The 6,700-nt window shown below is 36.6% G+C and overlaps 1 protein-coding gene across 1 annotated transcript in view; it reads right to left on the bottom strand.

The window, feature by feature from the left end:
• Positions 1-6,700, bottom strand: part of ARL15 (ADP-ribosylation factor-like 15) — a 397,981-nt gene that overhangs the window by 57,132 nt on the left and 334,149 nt on the right. The gene's annotated exons all lie outside the window — the stretch shown is intronic.

The raw sequence follows: 6,700 nt of genomic DNA on the forward strand, positions 1-6,700 counted from the left end.
GCAGTCCATTCTCAAATACTAGGTGTACTTTCTTCTTCACTTGAAATGATGACATGGAAGACAGCATGCATGTGATCAAACACACTTTACTCAAAATATAGCATTAATGGGCTTGCTCATATTCCAAGGATGTGTCTCCTTGAACACTGGTTTGTTTCATAGTTCTCACTTCTTAGTCCAAAAATGCTATGGCATGTGTACAAAAGTTAATGTCTTATATTTTGAAATAGAACAAAAAGAGAACATATACTCTGACAGGGGATTCTATCATATTAGCTCAAAACACTGAACTTTATCAACTTGATGAAAGATTTCCCCAAGTTAGAAATATGACAAGTAATTCTCTTTCCAGAAGACTGCTGCATTTGTGAAGAGTGGAAAAAAAATACCCCAAACCAAAAATTTAAGTTAGGACTAAAGACTAACAAATGAATAGTGAAGAAGGAAGGTGCCTGTGCTCAAGGTTGATGTGCTAACAGAGTGGCTTGCTTAGTTCATGTGCAGATATTTGTTGGCAAATGTTAAGTGAGGCAAAGAAAAGGTACTACATTAATGTGAAAAATAAAACCATAAATGTGAATGTTACAATTAGACGATTATGCGAAAGATCAACCAAGTAATAAAAGTTGTTTGAAAGGATGCAGTGCTCAAGATAGTGAGGAACCAGTTCTATTAAGCCAAATGGAGATTTCCTTTGCTTTTTCTTTTTTAAAGAGATAGGATCTATGTTGTCCAGGCTGGACTCAAACTCCTGGGTTCAAGTGATCATCACACCTCAGCCTCTTGAGTAGCTGGGACTACAGTTGTGTTAGTGCACTCTGCTCAAATAGAGATTTTTTTTTTTTTTTTTGAGACAGAGTCTCACTCTGTTGCCTGGGCTAGAGTGTCATGGCGTCCGCCTAGCTCACAGCAACCTCAAACTCCTGGGCTCAAGAGATCCTCCTGCCTCAGCCTCCTGAGTAGCTGGGACTACAGGCATATGCCACCATGCCTGGGTAATTTTTTTTCTCTCTCTATATTTTTTAATTTTCCAGCTAATTTCTTTCTATTTTTAGTAGAGATAGGGTCTCGCTCTTGCTCAGGGTGGTCTCGAACTCCTGAGCTCAAACGATCCACCCGCCTTGGCCTCCCAGAGTGCTAGGATTACAGGCGTGAGCCACCGTGCCCGTGGCCTCAAATGGAGATTTCTAAAAGCAGAAAGATGATGGTCTCATGACAGTTGGTCAGCTGTGGTAGCAGCTGGGGTCTGAGTTTCTGTTAACAGTATGAGAGAAGAAGGGCCTGAGAAAAGAGGGGGGATCAGAGCAATTTTCTGTTTTGGTGGCTAAATTCACACAATCTACTCACAGCTCTTTGCCATTTGATTACCAGCAAAACAGATTACTTCTTCATTTTCAGGTAAGCGATTTCAACTCATGCTCTATCATTGCTCATTCCAGGCTACAAATTAAAATAGTCCAGTACTACATTCATGTAATTGATAAAGAGATCTTCCATCTCAATCTCAATACTTTTTTTTTGTTTTAAACAAAGTTCATGTAAGCTGGTAGGTCATAGTGAATCCCAAAATGTATTCCCACGGGATATATTTGGAACATTTTCCTTCTGGTCTTTATTATAAACATCATGTTCTAAGCATTATGAGTGCTCTAAGGTATTTCTTGAATAATAACCAAAACTGCAGAGTGAAAGAAAGTGGCAATTAAAATCCCAGAGACAGAGGGGAACACTGAGACTAGGAAATAGCCGCATCTGTTCCTGACAATGGCTGGACTCATCTAGCTTGGGGTCAGCAAACTCGGCCTGAGGGCCAAATTTGGCTCGCTGCCTGTTTTTGTATGGCCCGCAGGAGCCAAGAATGGTTTTCACATCTTTAAATGATTGGGAATAAAAAAAAAAAAATCAAAATAATAATAGTATTTTGTGACATGTAAAAATTAGATGAAATCCAAATTTCAATGTCCAAAATTAAAATTTCATTGGAACACAACCACATTCATACATACTACCTACGGCTCTTGGGTACAGCAGAGTTGAGTAGCTGGGACTTTCAATATGGCCTGCAAAGCCCACAATGTTTATAATCTAACCATTTATAGAAAAAATTTGTGGACTGTGAGCTAGATTAGAGCTTCAAACACTGTCTGTGGTGAAGAATCTGGTTTGTTTTGTATTTGTTTTCTAATCCATCATGGTTCTTAGCTATGCTTTTGCAGAATACAAAATCATGCACTTGGATATTGCAGTGATGTCAAATTGCTATAAATTTCCTAAATGCTTACTCTCACAATTTCTGTATTTATCTACTTGCATTTTGGAACAGACATTTTGTGGACTGGCACCAGTCTGCAGAGCATGATCTAGATATCACAAGAATACCTTCCTAGAACTTTTTGGAAAACCTTACTCCTTCTCTATATACTTTTGATATGATGACCCTTAAAATTTCAGTATATAATTTATAAACATACAAACATAAACCGGATAAATTACTGTTTTTCCATGGATCATTTTCCTTTGAGTGATATACTTTAAAATTATAGCCATTGTTTCTCCCTTACCAACTGCCACATTATATAATATTTTACTATTCTCTTAGGCTTTGGATAAAAGAAAAAAATATTTCTTTTACCTTTTGTGCTTTTGGGAATAACTTAAACTTCATAAATAAAACTATTAGTACAAATGTTTTTTGGACAATCTGTGCTGTGATTTTGGAAATTGTGTGTGAAAGAAGAGAGTGAAAGAACCCGAGTCCTTGCACAGACAAAAACAGTTTCTTATGTTTAAATTTTTAAAAGGTTGAAAAGATTTCATCTTATGCTGGCTTTATAATAGCAAAGTCCCTTGATATGTCAGAGGCCACAAAAGTAATTTTTAATTTAGGTACAAAACGTGCTTTGGTCCCGTTTTATATGACACTCCCTGGTTTTAGTGTTGCATTTAAAAAAAACGAATGTGTAAAAAATCATTTCCACGAAACCTTTTGTTACTGGCTCAAAGTAGTGATTTACTTTTAAATTTCAATCTTTGTCTCTCTAGAGAAATGCTTATTTAATTCTACTGCAATTTTTGTTTAAGAAATGAAATAATTTTTAAATGTTTTTAAACTTTAAGAAAGATGAAACTCCATTATTGTGCCAATGACTTTTTTATTATCAGGTGTCAGATGATAAAACATTCAAATAAGAAACAGCACAGGGATTTCACAGTGTCAGTAGAAAGGAAAGTCTATAAAAAAGAAGTAAAGGTGTGTTTAAGTATGTGAAAAGAGCAAATAATCCCCAAACCTGTTTTATTAGATGATAAATAGGAAAATGTTTTCTTTATTTGTTGTTAAAGAAGAATGTTGTTGCTAGCAAAGGATGAAAATTTCAAAGCTGAGGGAATATAAAACTGCTGTAGATTAAACTTCTGCAAACCTCCACTTGCCTACGCAGCTCCACTGTCATAAAACAGTCAAAATAGTTAAGATACATTCATTCAGAACAATGACATAATGTTTATAAATATTTATATGTATGCTGAACTAGACCATTACTGAGCGCTGCAGCTGTGGTATAGAAAGAAAACTAGGACTCGACTGACGGCCTCATTTTGCCAATTACTAGGCTCCAGGATCCTATGGAAATTATTTAACCTCTCTAAGCCTCTTATCTGTAAAATAAATAAGATTTGACCTACCCCAGAGGAATTAAGGAAGATAATACAAGTACCTTGGGAACTATAAAATACTATGCAAATATAAGGGGTTATTATTATTGAGCAGGGAGCTCAGAGAATCTTAATATGTATTATATGTACTTATCGATTTTCTGTAATTAAATGAACTTTCTATATAGCAAAATAGATTGAGTTCTCTACATACTTTAACACCCTTTTCTAATATCACTAATTCTCGAAGTGGAGAATATATTGAGATAAACCTCATCATACAATTTATTACACAAAATTTAACTAATTGTAGTGTGATCAATGCTATTGATGGTCAAGGTGCTATGAGTGTGAAGCAGGAGGATCTTTCTAGTATGGAGAGGGTGGGGCAGGGGACAAGGGAGGTGAGGATGGGTATAGGCAGCAGCGGTGGAATTTTTTTTTTCATGCCGACACCTGAAGGAAGAGGAGGCATTAGCCAAGGAAATGGGAGAACAAATCTATTGTTCCACATATTACATTTTCATCATTTAATGAGATAATAATTAATTTATACATATCAAAAATTCTCTGACCCATCATAATATGCCTAGTTGTGGATTCAAAAGCCACAAGCAGCAGTTATGTAAGAGCCTTATGCTTTAATGCATTATCTATGATCCCTGGAAAATACTAGGTTTTCCATCTCAGAGTTAAGACTTAAAGTTGTGAGATGGTACTGGATTTTTGTTAATCTTTTGCACATGCACAGTAAACATATGGTATAAAAATAGCATTCCACTTTCAAAATGTAAGATTATTTATTTTCAGCTCTGTAGCTGAATATGTACTGGATCAAGGACTTCTCTGTTCTATATGAAATATTTCTCATCCTCAACTTTTTTTTTTTAATCCCAAAAGACAAGGGAGTTTTCTTTCATTCTTCTAAGTGATAGAATCATCCTTATGTTTGGGTAACCATGGCTGGGGTCCTCCTGTCTGGATAACACATTTAAAGGATGATGGTATGAAATACAGGCAAGGAAGCCCCAGTTACTTCAGTAAGGTTGCTACACGCATCCTCTCCATCCTTCCTCGGTAAATACATGCCTCTCTCGTGGGATCCAAGCCCTATGCCAAGGTATAGAACTTGTACACCAATTTTTCATTATATTGGAGGTGATTAAGCTAATTAATTAATACAATACGAGGAAAAGAATAAGGTAAATACTTTCTAATAATATTCATGTTCTACGGCATAATTCCTCACTGGATCACTTGTCCGCTCTTTACACATCATGTCCCTGCCTCCCTCACTTCCCAACCATTTCATGTCTGCCCAGAACAGCTTTCCTATCACATCAGATGCTTGCTAGTCTGCAAAGGGTATAGAAACTCATATTCCATTTTAAGGATCCATGTAAAGAGGTTACATTATTGAGAGTCTACACTGTGCTAGGCCTCCAGGTCAAGTATTTTACATATGTGGCCTCATTTAATACTAAAAAGAGTCATAAAAATTAGGCATTATTATCCAAAGTTTGCCCCCAATATACTGCTTACGAGGACCACATTGCTTCCTTGCATAGGAAAGAATAATTTCCTTTTTAAAAACATTGTTTGTAAAGTGGAAACTATTTTACAGAAAGAGCAACAGTTTAATTTCTGACCTTCACTCCAGTCACTGTTTCCACATTGCACCTGCTCTGGGGTAATATAGGTACCATATTTCATCACTATTTTCTGGAATCTGCCTAAGAAATAGTTCTTTGGGTGAAAGTCTCTATACTCCTTTAGCATTGAAATGCACATCTCCTGGTTTTGATTAATATGAAAACAATGTCCTAGTTAACTAGAAGTTCGCTTAACAAATATTTATTGAGCATGTCTCATGTGCCACACTGGGCCAGGCCCCATAGATCATCCTGAATGGAGACCTTAAAGATTCTGCCCCTTCAGCTAAGGATTATAGGACAGAGAGGGATAGCAATGCTGAAGAAAAGTCTATATCCTTCCATTTAATCCTGATATCCCAATGATTTCCTTCCTTCAACAATAATTAGGTTACTTTTGAAAAGAATGAAATTTTCGATCTAATAATTTTTCTGCCAAGCTAATATAGTGAGATTTACCATTTCCTCTTTACAGAGTTTCATAAATACATAAATACTTTGCAAAGCATCCCTTATGAGCTTACAACATTATATTAGGATTACAACTGTAATTATTAATAAAAATTCTAGAACCGGGAAGCATTCTACAGTTTAAGAAAGAATGTTTTGATAAATGAAACACACCTGTATAACTTAATATTTTAAAGGAGGGCAGGAAAGTGACATCGGCAAAAATGGCAGACTAGGCACCTCCAAGTGCCCTGTTCCCCAAAGAAACACTGAAAATCCAAGCAAAAATGGTGAGACTCAACTCTCAGAATTCTGGAAAACAGACGAAGGTTTATAGCAACCAAGCAAATGCTAAATCAAGAGAAAGGCAATTTAAAAATCATAGGAAAGCACCATAGCACGTTATATGTTCTGGTTCAACCACCCTCTCTGGCTCAGCAGTGTCTTGAAGGTGGCAGCCTATATTTCCAGTGTGGGAACTGGTCCCTGCTGCTGAAGAAAGCATAGCAGACCTTATTTGTAAAGAATTGTGTCTGTAAACCTATCTGGAGGCTATCTGAAAGTCTGAGGCAAGGTGCTTATCTTTGTTTCACCAAACTCGGAATGCACTCAGTGTGGAACCCCTTACAAGGCAAACAAAACATCTGCAGTTGCATGGGACAAAAGGCATGTGAGTGCCAAAAACCTGGAAGAAAAAATGCAAGGAGAGTTTTGGTTTGTTTTTTGAGAAATTAGGGCATTCAAAAGTGTCTGTATATACTGGGGAATAAGAAAGTCATGCACATGTCCACAGCAGGATGCATGTTCAAAAATAACCTGGGAGGTTTTCTTCCTCTCCATCCACCCTTTTTCTCTTTTGCTTTTGGCTCCTGGCATTCAAGGAAATCTGTTTCAAGACACTAGCTGAATAGAAGGTTAAGGAATGGAAGTTTGAGAGACCACAT

Source organism: Propithecus coquereli, unplaced genomic scaffold, assembly GCF_000956105.1.
Source record: "Propithecus coquereli isolate 6110/MARCELLA unplaced genomic scaffold, Pcoq_1.0 Scaffold47, whole genome shotgun sequence".
NCBI lineage: Eukaryota > Metazoa > Chordata > Mammalia > Primates > Indriidae > Propithecus > Propithecus coquereli.